Source organism: Brienomyrus brachyistius, chromosome 10 (genome assembly GCF_023856365.1).
Source record: "Brienomyrus brachyistius isolate T26 chromosome 10, BBRACH_0.4, whole genome shotgun sequence".
Taxonomy (NCBI): domain Eukaryota; kingdom Metazoa; phylum Chordata; class Actinopteri; order Osteoglossiformes; family Mormyridae; genus Brienomyrus; species Brienomyrus brachyistius.
In genome coordinates, this window is record NC_064542.1 from 18,867,411 (window position 1) to 18,888,299 (window position 20,889).

Consider the following 20,889-nt stretch of genomic DNA (forward strand, 5'->3'; position numbering starts at 1 on the left):
ACATGCAGTTAGCTGCAGTGATGCCCTCCAGAGCAGAGGACGTCGTAGCAAGAATAAACAAACACGCTTTCACATTAGTCTTTGATTAAAAAAAAGAAAAAAAAGCATTACCATGGTTTAAATCCAATTAATTTATTTTTGTAATTAGCACATTTTAATTACAGCCAGTTAAAAGCCTGGGGTATTCCATCTACATCTGGAGAACGTACCCTGGAGATGCGCAAGAGGCAGTTACGGCAAAGTAAATCCTGAGCCCAGGACCATCCAGTCCTAATGTGCACAGACACACGTATGCACACACGGAGTATCCTGAAGATACAGAAAGCATTATTTTCTCCTGATATCCGCAGTTCATCTTGATATGCGGGTTTTATAGCTAGAAACACCAACCAAAACCTAGAGTGTGTGAGTAATTTTAGTCTACCTGGGAGTAATGTTGGGGAGGTCCTGCTGCAAGTGGACGCATATGATCACTGCCTCTTAGTAGGCCTGCTCCACTGTCCCGGTGACAGCTGGAATTCCGCTCTCCATGTGTACAAGCTGTGCATAGGAATGTCACCCCTAACGAGTTTTTGTCCGCATTACCTTACTTGCATCACGCAGCAAATAAAGCACCTTCGTTATTATTCTTTTAAATTATTTTAAGAAATTGGCCCACACGTGATATATTTTTAAGCAGAAGAGATGAAACAGATGACGACACGTGTTTGATGTTTGCTTTTAATAGGTAAGCAGCAGATCGTTTGAAGCCACATGTTCCCCGTTGCCGCCTCGCGATCCCCGCGTCTGACAGCCGCTTCCCACAATGTGATACATGTTGATCGACAGCAGTTCACATCAGATTGTTTGCCTCCAGCGTTTTCCCATATAATTTGGCTCTTTAGAAAACAAACGCCGAATACTCTCAGTGTGAAACACGTTAATTTATTATTATTATTTGAGAAGATAAATTGTGTGTGAAAGGAGACAAGTGATTCACGCGTTAATGGGAGGATGGGAAATGCGAGTCTAATATAAGGGTAAGAAATAACCAGATGAACGAGTGACAGGACGCTTGCGGCCGGTGCTGGGCGAGATTACTGTGCACCGTCACTTATAGCCGCATAATCCCGTCCGCGTTAGTTACCTCCTCGTGTCCCTTCAGGTTAAAAATAAAGCAGCGATCAGGAGTTCTCAGTAATTCCACAAACGTGGGTTTCAAAGCTTCATTCCGCCGCCCATCACTAATGCTTTTAATAAAGACACCTCCTTCTGTGAAGATTAAACGCCCGTTTTACCTAAAGAAGCAGGCGTGCTTTTGTTTCTCTATCTAGTTTTATCCCATTTGCACTGCTGGATTTTTCAGAAGATCAATTTAGGGTCAGTACCTGATCAAACAGTGTGGCAGTTGGCTCCTTCTTTGATCTGAGCCACTGACCTGCATGTTGTAATCCCATGTCCTTAAACACTACCCTCAAAGGCGAGGGCTGCCCATCCGTATGTCAGGCAGCCCGATATTGAGCTGTCTTCCTTCACTTTGATAGCTGAACATTTCTATTCTGGTGTGTGTAGTAATGGATATATTGCAGCTCATGTTGTAGACCGTCGATATAGATTTTGATCATTCTCCAGTAAAATATTGCAATGAACTGTTTGAATGACTGCTACTCTCTTTTAAAGTTCGTAATGGAATATTCCAGGTGATGTTTAATTCAGTTTTAAGTGGTTATTTATGGATAGAGCCCCTGTTTAGCCATGTACATTGTAAGTGGGGAGAATTTGCGTGAGAGCCTTTCTCCGAGTTCTGTGGGGATTCCTGTATGGACGGCCCACCTCAACACTGCCTTGTACTACAGTGCATCCTCAATAATACATCATAGTCCTCCCAGTGCACTGGGCCAGCCCATCGTGCCGTGTTTAAGTAGACAGAGTCAGCATGTCTTCCATGGGATTAAGCAACAGGGGAGCAAATGGCCTGCCCCCAAAGCATGCACTTCAGGAGTGTGTGTGTGTGTGTGTGTGTGTGTTTTGCAAGTTTCTGACTGTTTCATCATTGCTTGTTTTTATTTTCTGCAAGCAGGAATTTCATAATTTCACCCGATTCACGTCCTCCATCCATTGTGATGGGGCGTCCCGGAAGAAGGCTCGGGGTCCACTGGAAATAAGGCCTCGCGCCTTCAAAAATGTCAGTCTCTGCTCTCGTCCAAGCCCAGTGTCATCGCCTCCGCATGCTTCGTGGTCATAGTGGGAAAGGCGACGGGGCCTCTTTGTAATTAGTAACCTCATTAAGCTCATTTGCATTTCCCTTCAAATGGGGATCGATGTAGTTTGAGATTTTGCCACCGGGTTCAATTAAAAGCATGTGTGGCCCACAGTCACCATGGCGACAGGCTGTGTAAACATTATTTTAAAAAAAGTCACTATCTTTCAGTGATCACCAGTTGTCACCACAACTCTGTCCCGCTCAAGATATACTGGGCTTTAATCCAGCTCAACACGCTCTTTAAAAATCTGATACGAATGAGTTTGCGGAATTAGACAAAATCTCTTGATGCAGCCGAAGTGTGACTGAGTGCCAACTGTAAATTCAAAAAGGCTACATGAATTGTGTTTCTCGGGATTGTAGTTTTCTTGTGTCATATAGCTTAATCTTCAGTTTTTAAATTTCCAACCAGCCTTCATACTTCTGGAGTATAGTTAAGTGTTTTCCAATCCCTCTGTAGATCTCTGAAACGTAGCTAGGACTTTTCCAATAAGCGTGTAGATCTGAGTTATGGTTTGAATCTCTTCCATCTCTCTGTAGATTTCTAAGATACAGATATGAGTTCCCCAGTCATCTGGTAGCTCTCAAAACTGTTGTTAGAAATATATCTGTATCACTAAGCTGCCTTTAGTGGAGTGTCGGTCAATTTCAGAGTTGTACATAGGAGACGTCTAACAGCAGCAATGACTTGAGTAAAGGTCATGTGTTTTTAAGGAGATGTACACCAGGATGAGACTGTCTGTATGTGTATATGGTAACATAGATGACTATGATACGGTAAATATGTTTTAGAGTTGTATTAGGACACTCAGATCAGCTTGAGGCATTGGACGATGAGCTGACTAAGTCCGACTGTCACTCCTGGGTGTTCGGACAGTTGGCAGCTTTCTTCCTGATTTGGGAGCTGGACATGAGATCTTACTGGTGTAGCATTCTCAAAGGTTTCCTCATTTTACTGTCACCTCATTGACAATAGATTCAACAGTCATCATAATGGCTAAAACAGGGACGTGTAGCCGGAGGACCACAGATCGCCAGCATCGCAGTCTTCTGCCTGTGCCCGAATCAAGTCTGCAAATGGACCAGCTGTAATAATGCATCATGTTAGCTGTTGCAACTAATCCTGGATGAAGGCATCTGCTAAACAGGAAAATGATGAAAATGTCTCAGGTTAACCATGTTAGTGTCTAAATAAATGAAACATAATAGCAAAATAATTAGCAGGATTAGCAGCTTTGTCATAATCATGTTGCTAATAACTTCGGAAACTGTGCCGTTGTCATTATTCACATTGGAAACAAAACTAAAATCCCATCTCATATACCGTCAGAGATCATTCAAAGCGACACAAAAAGATGGTCATATTCAGTGAGAAAAAGATGAGAATGCTGCATATCCGGCTGTTCAGTGCGGGTCATGAGGGCCTGGAGCCGATCCATGGAATCATGGGACACAGGAGAAAAGGCAGGATGGCTTCCCAGTCCATCACAGGGCAACCACTCACAATTAAACATTATTGGGGATTCACAGATAGCAGAATGTGCAAATGAAACTAAATGAAAAATATATTAAGGATAAGCAGTTATTGTCCATTTCAGATCTAGTGATATTTGCTTAATGCTGACTGGTGATCTGCGTGTACATTTCATTCATTGGTGTTCCAGCTTCTGTTATAGAGGGCACCCTTCAAGAAAATGTCAAAATGTCATATTTTCAAGATCTCCCACTCCTGAATAAAACATAATACTCACCCTCCCCCCATCCTGGGGATGCTGCAAGAGCAACCAAAACATATATATTTAAATGAGTAATTAGGTAATTAGGATGCAAGGCAAACGATCCGATTAAATATCGGTGTCTGGTTTGCCGTGGCTCTGTCAGCATCGGCACACCGAGGACGTGCGGTAATTAGCCACTGGCCCAGTGTAAGACGTGTCTGGTGCCAGAATGTTCATCGGCACAATTAGAAGCAGATGCCACAGGAGCGCGAGAGCGGCATGTGCGGATTCCCGCCACGTTGCCTCCGTGAAGGCGGAGTGTTAAATCTGCCTCTCGTTGCACCCGCTGTAACCGGAGGCAGCTGTCTGTCTGCGTTCCATGTGGTCCACCAGCCCGCCCGCACGCGCTGCCATGCGTAGACATCTGCTCCTAAGAGGGGGTCTGAAGATGAGGAACCCAGCAGGAGAGCACTCCTTGGGGACAGACACCGGCACATGCATAGGCCCTGGGGACGGATAGCGGTACATGCATAGGCCCTGGGGACAGACAGCGGCACATGCATAGGCCCTGGGGACGGACAGCAGCACATGCATAGGCCCTGGGGACGGACAGCGGCACATGCATAGGCCCTGGGGACGGACAGCGGCACATGCATAGGCCCTGGGGACGGACAGCGGCACATGCATAGGCCCTGGGGACGGACAGCGGCACATGCATAGGCCCTGGGGACGGACAGCGGCACATGCATAGGCCCTGGGGACGGACAGCGGCACATGCATAGGCCCTGGGGATGGACACCGGCACATGCATAGGCCCTGGGGACGGACAGCGGCACATGCATAGGCCCTGAGGACAGGTAGCAGCACATGCATAGGCCCAAGGGATAGAAAACTGCAGATGCATGGGCCCTAGGGATGTACACCAGTACATATACAGGCCCTGGGGATGTACAACAGTACATGCACGGGCCCTGCCCTGGGGATCGACGTCTGCACATGCATGGGGCCTGGAGATGGACACCTGCAAATGCGCAAACTTTGGGGACTGATTCCACCACATGTACAGACCCTGGAGAAATACACCAGCACATGCACTGGTCTTGGGAACAGACATGGAACATGCACAAGCCCTGAGGACAGACACCTTCACTTACCCAGGCCTTGAGCACAGACACCGGTGCATACACGGACCCTGGAGACTGATACCTGCACACAACCATGAGGGCAGGGGTAGATACAGCAGTGAACAGACATGCTCACACAGACCCAGAGTATGGACACCTGCCTATGAAGAGTATCTATATGCACACATACACAGGGGAATGAATACACACTCTATCACAAGAACTAAGGGAACACCTGCATTCACATGGGCTCTGGAGAACGATTTACTCCACTCACAGGAACAATAGGGATGGAACAGTTATGTCCCCAAAGTGGCCCAAGGGGAAAAGGACCTCATCAAGCAAATCCCATCGTTCTCCAGTGTGATAGTATGGTAATACGCTTTGTTCCCCAACAGCTATCAAACTGGAGAAAAGTGCACTGTGCAAACATTCAGATAAGCGTTCGACCATGCAAAAAAAAAAATAATAAAAGCCAGAATGATTAAAACAGAGCTCTCAGGCCTCACCATGTCTCAAGACAGCAACTAACCCTACTTAGCTCACTACTTTATATCTTTTTTTCAGGGGGGAAATGTTGGTGCAACTCAGCACAGCAATGACCGGGTTGATATATCTACGTGTGAGTGTTTAGGTGTTGGTGTGGAGTCCTATCATTAGCATAAATGTTCCTCTGGTGCCCCAAATTCTTGATCTCTCCTAAGGGGCATCCTCCATAGAGATTCCTGACGACGTACCAAGTTCTGTGCTCATGTGTCCGTTGCCCCCGCCTGTGTGTTTCCATGTCTGTGTGTGTGAATCTTTCTAGGAGTGCGAATCCGTGCCTTTGCAGTCACACGATTGGCCGCTCTGTGAGGAAGCTTTATGGGTGGATTTCGCGTGGCAGGAACCTTTGAGGTGCTCCGGAAGCCCTTTAACTGATCGCTTTCTGGAGTATCACAAGATCAAACAAACCCGTACTAATAGAAACACTCCAGCTCTTTGCAGAGCTTGATGCTGCCAAAGGCTTCTGTCAGAGAGCACCCAACATCTTCACCACCACTCACAGGCACGTGCAAGAAGCCATCATGCGTGCACAGTACTCGAAAAGAAATTAAATATCAAATCATGCGAATATTATTTTAAGAACGTGGGTAACTTACTGGGTAGCACTTTGGACTCCAGGCTGGTGGGTTTGGACCCCATCACCTCTCAGTTCATGTTTGTACATCACAATTATGTTTTTATGGTCTTCCTCCTATTCCTGACTCACAAGATTCAAATGAATTTATATTGCTATATTAGCCTTACTGTTTGACAATTTGTGCCCGGCAATAGTCTTTGTTGGTCCCGCTGGAGAAATTGCCTTTCACCTACCCTGTCTTGCGCCCTAGGTGATACACAGACATATATAGAGATGAGAACAAGCTTGGGGGAGTCACAGTGCAGGGTCATCCAGTGTGCAGCACCTCACGAGCAATTGGGGGGTTAAGGGCCTCGCTCAAGGGCCCAACAGTGGCATCAGTAGGCTAGTTCTAGGATTCAAGCTCTTGACATTCTGATTGTGGGTACAAAGTCCTAACTTGCTGAGTCGAGCGCAATGGATTAGCAGACCATCGCCTTAACCAGTCAGCCACCTTGTTCTGTGGCATGAAAGATAGATGATGTGAGAATATACAGTGTGTCATGGGGTTGCTGAAGAGGCAGCAACAAAAAGAAGAGAAGCGACGGGCAGGGTTCAGGAGCCGGTGCCTTTATTTTTAGTCTGACAGCACAAATGGGGGCGGCAGCAGTCAGTGATGGTGAGCTGCCCCCGCTGCCACAACTGGGGCATCTTCATAACCCAGGATGGGGGGGGGGGGGGGGGGCTCAAGGCAATGGGGAACCTGGGTGATTCACGTCAAAAACTAATGCTGTAATCACCCGCAACTACACGCTCAGCAGCAGCGTACACTGGACAGGCCAGAGGGCTGTCACACAAGGACAGCGTAGTCAATGCTAGTGCCATGGTTCGTATGCAAAGGGTACGCATGGGTGTTAACGTCATCTATTGTCATTTCCTGTAAATTGGAACATGTATATGTGTTCATGCTAAATATAGGTCAAGTTATATAATATTACATATGATTTACATTCCTTCTGTTTGTACCAGGACGTAAAATGACTATTAAGTAAGCAGTTTCCCACTGGCCCCTTGGGTCATACATCATCGTGGTGTCAATGAATCATAGAGTCATAAAAACCTTCTCCGGTTTATAATTGATTGTCAGACTATGTGCTCTTAAAGACTAGTGAACAACAACTATTATAATTCACATGCTGATCAGAACTAGCGGAGTGTGTATTTAAATGAAAGCGGCACATAAAAGGAAACCTCATCACCCCAACCTGCTGGGTGCTGCAGGAAAGACACGCCTGCTCCTCTGCATCTGTTAGATGTCAGATGCCCTGTTCTCCTTACAGTGCAATGCAGACACAGTCTGCAAAATCCTTGGCCTTGGAAAAGGAGTGCTATTTTGCATTGCATATGGAGGGGGCGGGGTGAAAATTTTGGATGAAGCACAGAGCTGCCCCCCCAAATCTATATGCCTGTGAAATATGCGCCCACATCGGAATATTTTCAACTATACCATATTGTTGATAGACCAAAACCTCATAACCAATACAACAGGTGCATTGCAAGTCAGCATGAGGGTCATTTTACGTGCTGTTTTATTTTTGGCCTGCGAGATCTTTCAGATCGTTCAGATCTTAAAAAAAAAACTGTAAGCAAGAAAAACTGGAACGCCGCCAATGTCCCGTAGGTCAGAAGGTAGCAGCATCGTCATAAGATGGATAAAAACCGGTTTGTATCGCTTTAACACCCTCTGACGTCAGCCTGATGCAGATCTGCCAGCTGAGAAAGACTTCATGGGGGGCGGTGGGGGGTATAGGAGGTGGAAAACGGTACGTTTTTTCGCTATATTGAAGCCGGGGAGCCAGTGGTACCCAATTTCCACACAAGAGGGTTATGATCATCCTTATCAGGTGTAAAATGAGAGCGGGGAACGGTTAATTGACGCGATCATAAGAGTGAGCCAGGTTGCGTGTATTATTTTTTATTTTTATTAAGTAAAAATGGTAAAAATGCAACAACAGGTTAGATGGGTTGCTTTTTAATGGATCGTTTAGTGAAAAGCAGTTGCTATCAGGGACTTGTGCGCGCACACGCGCGTTCCCGTTAGCGCGGGGAAAGGCGGTGGAGGGGTGGTTGAGGGAGAGAGAGAGAGACACAGCATCTTTCCGGAGCAGGGAGCCAGGAGAGGAGCGAAGCTTCACAGCAGAGCTTTGAGTGCGATCGACGCGGGTTCCCGATTCACACGCCGATGGAGCCGCAAAATGAGGCGATGATGGATCTATAGCCGGCAGCGATCTGATATTTGCCTGAAGAGCCTCGGACAGCGATAACCCGACAAGACGGGAAAAGGGAAAGATAAAGAGCTGGGGGAGACCGATCGGACGAAATAAAATCCGCAACCGACGCGCTATTTTTGTGAATTAATTGAACTGAAAAGCGGAGGACGGTTCCGTGAAAGCCCCGTTACATGTATTGACTTTATTTTTAATGCGCCGTACACACTTTCATCTGCCGTCATTTTATTTCTCTCCTTGCTCCTGCAGCCTGTTGTAAAATGTGGTGAGATCACGGTCTTACGGCCGGGATAGAGAGAGACGGGTGTTGTCGGAAAAAAAGGGGGGAAGGAAAGAGGTCCTAGTGAATAAGCTCTTTAAAAAAGGGTCGCGGGAAGAACATGATTTGATGTGAATGCATAAGACGCGTTTGCACAGAGTACTGCTCTTTGCGACGGAAGGGGATGGTGTAGAAACGAGCGCGGTCCTGAAAAGCGGCGAAAGCAAAGGATATCTTTGAAAAATCTCAAGCCTTGGTGGAAACCAGTGACTTTACGGGTAAGAATAATCTCCCATTTTTGCATATCGCTTATATTGCAAGCTCAGTTGTGTTACGTTACGGTTGCGGGCACGTATTTCGCAATAACGCCTGTTTATCTGCGCGTAAGACCGCCGAAATATCAGTGTCTTGTGGACCTACGCCGCTGTGATGTATCTCTCCTTAATTGGCAGGTGCAGTAGTCCGACAGTGATCCATTTTGTCTTGGATATGGTGTTAAGAAAGAAACCGGGGATTCGTTTGTCGCCACCGTGTTGTTCCTCACGGAGAAGGCTGTGCAGAAAAATAAATCTCAAGATTTTATTGACAGAGGAGGATATTTCTGTAATTAAGACCTAATCAGTACATGTTTTGCAGCTGGCTTGTTTTTGTACTCGCCTTGTAAGGTGTACCGATTGGGAAATGCAGTTTAATTTTGGCAGTCGCTGTCGCGTTATTTAATAATTACCCCCGCATCACTTGACAGCTAACAGTAGTGCTCTTGAATGCGCCGTTCTCCTCGCTATAGGGCTGTATTATAATCCGTGTCACACTATCAATCCGTAATCTCGCAATGATTTTAGGTTGATTTCTACTATTTATGGTTTACCTCAACACCGTGAGGGGGGATACATGTTGAGTTGCAAATTGAGTCCATCGGCTGCCCACAAATACACACAGACGCACTGACACACACACACACTTACGCACATTGCAATCTGTTGTAATCCCACATAACTGTCACAGCCTTATACCAGCACATACCCTTCTTCACGCACATGCCGTGTCTCGATCATCTCTGCGCCTTCGGCCCGCTTCTACCCTGCACAGGTGTGGCCATCCTAGCTGGTGCCTGCACGGGGGCCGGGGGCACCTTTGTGTGCCCGACAGGCTGGGGGCCTTTCAGACTCCCCGGCACAGACAAGAAGACCTCTGTCCCCAGCTGAGGGACTGGAGCAGTACTCTGATCCCCAGCCTAGCCCGAGCACAGATGTGTGCTGTACTGTTCTGCTTGTCACAGTTAATACATGGGAAGTGCATTAAGGAGCTCCTAAACACACTAATATGCCGAATGGGGCCTCCATGTGTGCATCTGTATTCATTTTAGGTGTCCTATATTTATGCCTGTTAATGTGCTGTTGTATATTTTCAGTATGTCTTTGGGGTGTGAGTGGTAGCGAGAGAAGCAGAAGCTGTTGCTTTTCTCTGCCATTATTTTTTTTTCTGGGAGTCATTGAATCTTTATTCAAGATTCTTGATTTAAGATCAAGAAACAGAGAAGCATCTCCCAAATAGCATAGTACCAATATAAAATATGAAATTTAATAGGGAGAAAAAAACTGTGTAAATATATTTATATGTTATATCCACACAGCGTGTGCACAACAGATCATGAGCAATTGAGGCAGTCAGTAAAATGAAATGGTGGTGTTCAAGGGTGCAGGTGCTGCAGTGTGATACAGTACAAGAGACAAAGTTCAAGTTCCAGTCTGAATAGCCTTTTTTGTTGAAGTTTGGTGAGTTTATTGAATGTGGGGGGAGGGGGGGGCGTACCTGGAAGGTAGCTTTACTGGGATGCTGCTTTTGGCAGGTACCACTTGTCAGAAGAAGACGGTGTCAGGCTTAGGTGTCTCTGGGACTCCTGCTGTCTCGGTTCAGCCGTCTGTAGTCCTTCTCAGACTTCTTCAGAGCTCTCCGTCGCTGGCAGTCGTGACCTCACATGCGTTTACGAAATGGCTGGTGGGGTGGGGGAGACGTGCTCGTGTCTTGTTCGTGCCGTCCTTCCCAGTCCCATCCCTCTGCCTCCCTGGGTGTCTTGCGATCTTCACCATAAGGTCAACGTCATCGGCTGGATCATCCATCAAGAACCAGGCAAAAAAAAAAAGTAGATAAAACATAATGTGAATTGTTGGTTTAATGGAGGCTTTCTGGTGCTCGCTGTCTGCTGTATGCAGGCTCCATGGGGCCAACTCTGTGCTTCATCCAAAACCTCTCTGGTGGGCCGATTAAGCCAATGTCAGCAGTGGGCCTGGCAGCTCTCGATTCGGAGGTGGGTCGAAGTTTGATTTGACTCCATGCCAGAGGAGATTAATGAGAGCACAGGCAACAGAATCGGAGGGCACCTGTGTACATTTTGAACAAGTGTGGGCTTTGCTGACATCTGTGGGAACGAGCTTTGGAAAGCGAAGGGAAGGAGCCAGGAGATGGGGTCGCGTTTTTCTGTCACTGACTCCGGGGTATTCTGAAGTACAGCAGAGACGATGCATTTCTACTCCACATTTGTTTGCTGGGAGAACATGTAGTCTGTAGTCGTAGACGACATATTTTTTTAATAAATAAAAATAGCAGCAATCTCTGTGCTGCAGAAATGTTTTATTTTCCAGTCAGTTCAAGACAGAATTTGATAAAACAGAGGATGGTTTTATTGCAGCTTTCGCAATGAGCGGTCATTAATTACACAGAAATAATTTGTTAGTCCAATAACGTTGTTTTTATGAAGGACGTAATTGTGGCTGGTGAACTAGCCGAAGACTTATGAAACGGATGGTTAATACGTCATCTTGCTGATCTAATGGCCTTTGGGGTGCCAAGACATAGCATCCCAAACCTACAGCTCTTTGGCTGTGTTTCGAGAGCTAGATCCGCCACTACGTAACTTCCGTGTTGCCTTGATGCAGGTATGCTTGTAGTGGGAGCAAGCAGGAAGGAGAGTGAAGGTACATGGAGCATGGGGGTCAACCAGCAAGGGTCCCAGAATGCAACATGACCGTGACTGGCTGGGCGTGCTTCAGACTGCTAGTGAGACCACTCATTCCCTAAAACACACAGTTTATGAGTCTGTGTCATTCATTGCTTGAATCTTGTAATTTCAACTGCTGGTATCATTTTAAACAAGGCTAACTGGGGCGGGGGGATAGTCTTAATGGGGTGTAATAAGAAGAAATTAATCTAAAACCAGTGACTCTAGGTAGGGCTACCATATCCTCAAAGAAAGGCCTTTTGCATTATTGAGTATCCATAACAGTGAGCCCAGTACAAGTGCTGGTAAGTGATACATTATTTTATCATTTTTATTGTTATTATGGGAATTAAGCTCTCACTTTGCATGGATGGCAGTTACCATCGCTGAAGTCAAGGGGCAGATGTTTGCCTATGGGCGAGGGAGCCTCTCAGATGTATCAGATAAGCCAGGGTCTGGCAGTGTGCGCCTCAGGTTTCATGGGCTCTCAGCCAATCATGTGCTGCTGTCCCTCCCTCCATTCTCGGCTCTTGCCGTGCGATTGGACCACTGGTGGAATGCCGACCCACCAGCTTTGGACCGTGATTGGCATTTGGAGAGCGAGCACTTGTGTGATAGATTCCTGCCCCTGCACCCCCCAATCTCTTTGTTCAGAAAACTGGCAGTAGGCAGTTCTGATCCATGCCCTGCGATGGCTACGGAGATGATGGCCTGATGGGGGCTCATGCATTGCCTGCACCTTGAGATGAAACGGCCTCTTCGACTTGGATCCAAACTCCAGGGAACATAAGAAAGAGGGAAGAAGAGAGAAGGGGAAAATATCAGCTTGAGTAGTCAGCAGATTCCTTACTCTTCTGACGAGAAATAAAGCCCATCTGGGGGGAGAAAGGCATGATCGCTTTTGCTGGAAAGCATTCAGAGCCATGACTGCGGGGGTGGATGGGGGGTAAATAAAGGGCTTTTTTTTAACCAGGTGAACTGAAATTGATGGGAGAGAGTAAGAAAGAAAGGGGGGGAAGTGCGACTGTCAGGGTGGGTCATCAGCTGCTGCTTTGTGCAGGTGAGACGGCGTCCAAGGTCAGAAAGCAGCTGACAAGTATCGTTTGGGGGGGCTGCTGCCCCTGACTTTACAGAAATGAATTTACTGGATGACTGTTCCGAGTCATGCACATGTTCTGTTGAATGGTAACTGAGATTTTGCCGCTCAGCAGTCTGTCAATGAGGTGACAGCCTAGAAGGGGGAGGCCATCATGTTGATGCTGTGGCCAGTGACATGGGGGGTGGGCTGGGGGTCTGTCTGTCCAAGGAGGGCCATGTCTGAGGGTGGATCATGCAGGGAGGGTGTGGGTTGGTCTTCCTTAAGGGTCCCTGGGGGAGACTGTAGTCATGGTGATGGTTTGACATGTTAAACCAGACCTCAGAGAATTGTTGGGGGGGGGAAGGTTGTGTGTGTAGGTTGTCATGAGGCACTGTCATGCACTTCACATCCCTGTGTGGTTTGCGGAGGGGGGTCTGTTTTCTTCCTGCTTAATTAACCCATTGATTGGGGGGTGTCTTGCTTCTTCATAAGGTTTGATTTCCCATATTACATCTTTTCCCATGATGTGGTAACTCTCGCATCTCTGACCTACTGAACCCGATGGAGGTAGTGGGGGGCACAGGCACTGTGGACAAAATTGCCTCGTATCAGGGCCCGACCCACCGCCTGCGCATCCTTCTGCTTTCTTGCCGGGCTGTTTTCCGGATTGTCGGGGCCCAATTTCAAGTCCAGAAATGCACTATGTGCCTGTTCATGCTTCCCGGACCCTTTTGCTGACTCACCATGCACCTCTGCCCTCCCTGCCATCTCAATGGGACCCCACCTAGTCCTGATGGAGCATGCCTACCATCTAAATGGAACAGAGTCGTTAATGTGTAACTGCTGGGCTTGGCCAACGACGAGGGTGATCTGAGCGCAGATGTTAGAGGCGTGTGGCTGTCCCCCATGGAATGTAGTGGTGTGCAAATGCTGGCGTCCATCGCGCCGCTGGTGCTGTCATTCCAGGAAGATCCATCTCTGAGGAATCATTCCCAACAGGGGCTCTGGCACCTGACTTTTGAAATTATATCCTGGTTGTTTGTCTTGTTGTTTCCTTTATGTGAAGCCCATAGAAAGCCCCCCCCCCCCCCCCCCGGAGGGCACATAGGGGTTTGAGTGAACAAAATCAAGGTTGTATAACTGTGGATATGCTAGCCGGTGTTCCAGCGAGTTCTAGCAGTACGATGAGTAATGGAACATTCAGTAGATTCGCATACAGCTATTGTGCTGTATGTTTCATTCTACCTTGAATGTACTGCCCGTCCATTCCTCATCTCATCCAGTTGCTGTACGAAATTTTAATTGAAATATACTCTGTCTTTCACATGATATCAGGCTATTGGAATACTTAAATACCTTTTTGTTACATGCAGTAGAGTTGTAAATCAGGTGGAATTACTCTGCATGTTCCCCAGGTAGAAGGTTAAAAGGACCTCCCTGAACTGGCTGGAGGAGAGCTTAGCATGGTCAGATAGGCTGGTTCCGATGGCATCCTTTCGCTCTTGGTAATGGGGGGATGGTGGGACTCTGCCCCAACTGCCTCCCTCCTCTGTGTCCAGCATCAGCATATCCTTCAAAGGATAAGCACCCCCCCCCCCCCTGCTACAGGACCCCCACCCCCAGATGGAAATGCAAATGAAAGGAAGGAGAAGAAGAAGAAGAGAAATAAAAGGAGCCTTGAGAGCCAGGGCTTTTAATCAGTGAGAACGACATTATGCAGACACATGCATGGCACATGTATGCATATACACACACGTCCTCAGCAACATGGTTACTGAGGACAGATCTCTTGGGAATAGTTGCCCCCTTCAAAGATTTCCTGGTTATCCAAGAGTTCGGAATCCAGGAGTGAGTGGCAGTAGGGCAGAGCATATGTTAAGTTATTTTTGTTTCAAAATCCACTATCTAATTTTAGTAATATTGCTTCCTGGGAGCTATATTGGAGTCATCTGTGTAAAGGTGAGAGGATTACCTGATGGGAGGCATGCAGAAGTATATGTGAGAGAGAGAGCAGCGGGCCTGCTGGACTCTTCTAGAACCCCACACTGTGGTCGCACCGTCTCCGTGGGCCAATTTCGTGGCAAAATGGTTGCTTCAAAGACTCCAATCATGTTTGTTCCCCGACCACACTGTTTCTTAGCCTCAGGAGTCAGATTTGACCTTGGAACTAGATCAGAAGACCTGGAAGGAGGGAGATTTTGATCGAATGGAATCTATGTGTTGTATTTAACCCATTCCAAAAGCCATCCGTACTTCTTCCAGTCACTTATCCAGCACAACGTGGGGGAAGGATAGGATTATTCCAGGTAGAGCAGGGCACAAGGCATGGGACACCCTGCCTGAGATGCCAGTCCCCCATCAAACATGATGGGTACTTTAGAGAAACCAGTTCACTTAATTCCATGTCCTTAGACGAAGCGACTAAACTGGAGCACCCTGAGGAAACCTGTACATCACGGGGAGAACATGCAAACTCCATGCAGACAAAGTGAGGACAGAATTTGAATCATGGCAGTGTGAGGCAGCACTGGTTAAATTTATTGTTCTTATACCGCTTGTCTGGGATCATTAGCATATGTAATTTTTATGCACAAGCAATCGACCAAAGACGTAAACTCCGTAAATGATGTTCAGTCTGGTATAGGGGAACCTGGAGCGTCATTCTAAACCTGGCATTCCTCCAGCACGTGCCAGTTTGAGAGATATTTGAAAGGCTGTCGTAGTTCGGTTACCATGAACGCACCCTGGAAGAGCAGTTAACCCCAAATCTGTCAAATGGACTGGCAAAAACGAGATGGGCAGACTGCTTGTTCCTCTGGAAGGAATAGCAGGAATAAGATGCTGCATCATGGGATGTGGATGACTGCTGAGGATAGCTGGGTATTGAAGAACGTTAGCCTCCACTTCTGTCAGGGTAAGGGGAATGACTTGCCTGATGTAAGTCTGAGCCGTCACATTCCAGAAGCTGTCTTTTGTCACAAGGTTTCCTGGGAAATTTCCACGGGAGAATGGCAAGAAGATATCTGAGTACAGACAGACCACGTTAAATTCTGACAGTCAGAAGACCATTACCAAAACCCTTTTCAGTATATAGTGGAAGGAAGCAGTAGCTGTTGGCTGGTGCTGTTAGGTGTTGTAAGTTTTTAAGTACATGATTCTGCCGTTGGTGGTCTTCGGCCAGGGGATTTCTTGGCACTCTGTAGCCTGAGCTCCACTGTGCTTGAAGTGTGCTCTACTGGGCTGGAGCTTTGAGGATACAGCTGCACTCTTTTTACAGCTAAAGTGAGAAGGTGAAATGGGTGAAGTTTAGCAGACACAATGGGTGGAAGACCTTGAGTTACCTTGTACAAAGACTTTTGTTTACACCAGTTCCAAGCCTAACCCCAAACCTGCTGATGGTTTACTTCATTAGGATTATTAGCATTATCGTAATTGGCACTCGACTGTATTGCTAAAACTTTGCCAAACGCGAAAGCTCACCTAATTCCAATGGAAATCCTGTGCCATTCTTTACCACTAGATCTGAACTTTGTGCCTTCAACCATTTGCACAATGAGGGCACTGATCAAGCTCTTCATTCATGGGTCATTTCTGTGGTGGTGATGTATGTGGGGCTGTACACTAAACTTGTGTAACCCTGAATGTATTATATTTTAAGTCAAACCCAGATAAGTACTATAACCGTGACTCAGCAGTAACTGATCTTCAGGGTTCAGTGTGTTGCATTTTTTTAATGTTTAGGGTGTCCCCTGCCTTGTAGCCTGTGATAACTGGGATAGGTTCCAGGGTACCTGTGACTTTGTACTGGATAAATGGCTGGCGGTTCAGCTTCCCAGCTGTGTGTACACATTTACATTTTTGTGCTAACTACGTAGCTAATAGCTACTGTCTTCTTTGGTTATACGCTGCATTCATTCATAAGTAAATATGACATACATTCCACAAAGTGGAAGGTATTCTTTTTTAGGCCATTATTGTGGTAATTCTAATTAATTTCTCATATAAAATGTTTAAAGGCCAGCTGGCATTGTAAAGCCCTATATGGCAGGCATTTACAAGCTCTGTTCTGCGAGGCTGTCTTCTGTTTTTCCATGGTGTTTTGGTAATTCAGCAATAAGATGAAACTGGGCAGGAGATGTCAGTGATGTAAGCCGAGGGGCGGACTTGGCGCACCCCATCTGCCCTGTGAGGGGTAACACTTTTGCTAATCCCTTCCCTCTCTGTTTGATCCCCTCAGCTTCTCAGAATCACACAGGATCATGTTCACTCCATTCCTGATCCGTCACCTCTCCAGCATCTTCTTTAACGTAATGCGTACCGATATTGGAGTTTCAGGGCAGGATTCCAGCTCCCAGAATTCTCTGGTGTTTCTCAGCATTCTGCCATGTATCTCTGACCACTGCCTCAAGCTCACTGGTTTCACCTCTTTCATTCAGTGTTCGAAGAATCTGTCTGGGTAACATGTTTATCAAGTTGAAAGTACTGTGAGATGGCTCACGCTTTGCGCCCTTGGGGGCAGGGGCGCCCCCTGTTTCATCGGGCTATTACACCCTCCACACACATCCACTTCTTCACCTCTGCTACCGTTGAGGCACCAGATTCCCAGAATGCCAAGCCCACACCCCCCATTCTTTTTCAATGATTGGACGTGATTTATATAGCCAGAGAACTCCCGAAGCAACACCCACTATTCTCAGATTGAAAACGTCAGGCCGTAATTATTCCTGGAGATGTATTGACCTGGTGTGGGTTGCCCTGGACTCGGGCTTAAATCAGAAATGTTCTTCTCTGAGGGTGGCAGAGCTCTTTCAATTGTGCTTCAGGGGTCCACATTTAAAATACTTTCAGTTTTACAGGATTTAAAAAATAATAAATACTATTTTTTTCCTTCTCTAACATGCCATGTGGTATATCAGAAACTCCCTGCCCATTCTTCACCTCCTGCATTCCCCTCTTCATCGTTCCTCCACTTATTTCCTCTGCCTCTGTCCGTCCATCCCTGAGGCACCTGCACATACATATTTTGCATCACGTGTCTAGGAATGGAGTTGGGGCAGTTTCTCTTCTTGGCCACCAAGAGATGATGTTGTCTCCCTATGGGGCTGTAGCTCCTGTAACTCATACCGATGGGAACTAAGTGGGATACCTTACAGTGGGATGAATATGGACTGAACTGGGCTTATTCTCAGATCCATGATCCTGATGGCTGTGAGGCTGGTCTATGAGTGAAGGCACCAGCTCTCTCCTTGCCCTCCCCCCTTGTAGTTATTCTTGTATGCAGCGTTGTCAACTGAGGATCAGTGGATGATGAGACTGGAGCATAGACTGCACACACCCCCAGTGCTTAGGAAAGGAGCTTCCTGATAGTTGCCTTCCAGCCTGGGGGTGTAGATCCTGACCTCGAGAAAATGTGAAACGACACTCGTGAGTTGGGAGCCTGGGACACTGCTGGACCTTGATTGCGATGACAAATGGACTGAGCTGGTGAAATCCATAGGTGCCATCCTCCCTGGAGATGAGGCGTGGTAAATGATCCAAACCAGGATAAATGAACCATCCCAGCCTCTGGCTATGTATCATATTGCATGTGTACCTATGTGTTGGTAGGTCTATGTTTAGCTGAGCTATTTTGTTTCGGTTTGTACGCCATGGGAGCCGTGCATGACGCTAATGCTAGGGCTGGAGGCGTGGTGGATAACCACTGGCCCGTTAACAGAGTGCACTGGATTCGGGTGGGAAATCCTCCCAGCATCCTGTGCTGCATTTAATGTGTTTTCTTTTGGGGGGGGGGGGAGTCCAGATCACCTCACCCAGTGTGTCATATATCTATCAGTTCAAGGGCTCTTCTTCTTTTAACATCGCTTGAACACCTGCCATTCCTGCGAGACAAAATAAAAATCGAAGCCAGGGAGTAGTATGTCTCCCCTTCACGTGTGTCTTTGCCGAATACTTTTTCTGATATTAGTCTTGGAGAGCTCACTCACACTCTAGAACTCAACAAATTTATGTTCTTTGCATTTTATTGCTTATAAAAGCTAAAATTATTTGGGGGGAAAAAGCATTTTCAGTAAAACAATAACGATCATCTGATTTACAGGACCCCTTCCATGCCTTGGATTAACACAAAAAATTGTGTGGTTTCGTATCAAAGACAGACCACAAATTAAGACCTTGCTGTTAGGGAGAAACTAAGTGGTGAGCAAAGGAATGAGAAAACATGCAGTTGTCTGTGTTTGAGGTAGGGCTAGCTAATTCATTGATTTGGCTTATAGTAATCAAGTAGTCCACTTGCAGTGTTCATTTTGGGTCTTTTTATACATATTATGGAAAAGAAATAAAATTACAGCAATTCTTTTATTTACTTGCCTACTTTGCCTTGCGGTCACCTGCCTGCTTCTGGTTAGATACCTGAGGCTAATGCTGCATGCACAGAAAACATGACTGGAAAATGAAAGTCATGTTTATAAAAGTTTATAAACTTAAAAAAAACGAGCCAATGAGATGCAGCAGAGACACTATGCTATATTTTATGTAGCCTATAATATTGTACTGTATTATAGTGTATTTGAATTATACACAGTTTAGTAATTTAGTTTGTACACTACAGTAATATGAAAACAGCTGTAATGTATTTCAAAAGTCAGTAAAATTGAATAAATAGCAATGCTTTCTGTTTACCTCATACTTGTAATAAATATAAGAATGTAAATTAGGGTAATCTGAGATTAAAGAAAAAAATCGGTTATAATATTGTAATGATCATCCGCTTATAGCTTATAATGATCAAGTTCAGACAGATGCGATCACTAAACGTTTTTTTGCGAGAAATGTAAACTAATTATTTTCTCCCTTTTTAAGGAATTTCTTTTTACATTAGAACTGAAATGTGACCTTTTTATAAGATATTTTCATTTCAAGGAACTTGTGCTTTGATTTCAGTTTGGAATATTCAATAAATAACCGTACGTGGTTAATCTGATTCCTTCAATTATCTTAAAATCATAAAGATATCCAGTCTTTCGTTAGATAAATATCCCAGCTTTAATAGTTGAGCACATTTACAGTACAAATCTTGTCAATGAAATATGAGGGCAAAAAAAACAAAAATAATTGCTCATTAATCGAAATCACGGGAAAATGTTCAATTAATCGTGATATTGATTTGAGGTCATATCGCTCCGCCCTAGTTTGAGACGTGCGGGAAGTGGAGCGAGTAAAACTGGCTGTGATTATGGGCTTCCTTCCCAGTCCTGTGGGGGGCCCTTCAGAGAACCAGGCGCAGCCCTTACTGTGCATGCAGTCCCTCCATCACGGAGAGGCCTCTCCTCATATTGTGTTTGTCGTGGTCTCTATGCGTAGATCCTGTCATGGACTGGAGTCCTGTCTGGAGTGTCCCGCGTTCCTGTTCTCAACTGCCTAGTTTAGCATCAAGACTCGTTGTGATCTTGTACTGGATATGTGGGTGAAGAAAGGAAGGATGGATGGATGGATGGATGGATGGACTACATTTTTTTTACTTTTATTCTTTTATTTTGGTGGCAATGATTCAATGGATAATTTCCCCCTTGACATATATACATAAAAGCGGCAGTGCATTATACTGTCAGGTGTTTCTCTGCACTGTCTCCCTGTGACACGCACATGCATATTTTTAAACATCTTGTCGGAGCTGATTTTCTAAAAATAACTTTGCAACACTGAATTATTTAGAACTGGGGAGTGAGCATTTGGGGCAGGGGCGAGGGCTTAAATACACTCTGCTTGCCCCCCCTGTCCATCCCATCTTATCAACCTGTACAGCATCTGCTGCCGGCTCACGTGGCTCCCCCCTTGCAGCGGGGGAGCTCCATCGGCGCCACAAACAAACACCCCCCCATCCTCCTCAGATCGGGGGGGTTTCAGATCCCCCCCACCTTCTCCACTGAGCTGCTCCTGCTCTAGGAGGGCCTGCATGACAGATGGCGGGAGGGTGAATCGGCCTCCCAGATCAGTCGTTTCACACGCCCCCCAGCTATCCGGAATCACATGTAAGATGCTCCCAAGTCCACTGCGACTTTCACCCCCTCCCCGCAAATTAAAA

General features: G+C 46.2%; 1 protein-coding gene across 1 annotated transcript in view; it reads left to right on the forward strand.

The window, feature by feature from the left end:
* The first annotated feature begins 8,180 nt into the window (after positions 1 to 8,180).
* The window catches only part of nlgn2a (neuroligin 2a), a 95,824-nt gene continuing 83,115 nt past the window's right edge, over positions 8,181 to 20,889 (forward strand). Inside the window, 1 exon segment of the mRNA XM_049027649.1 lies at positions 8,181 to 9,011. The gene's annotated coding sequence lies outside the window, so the exon portion shown is untranslated.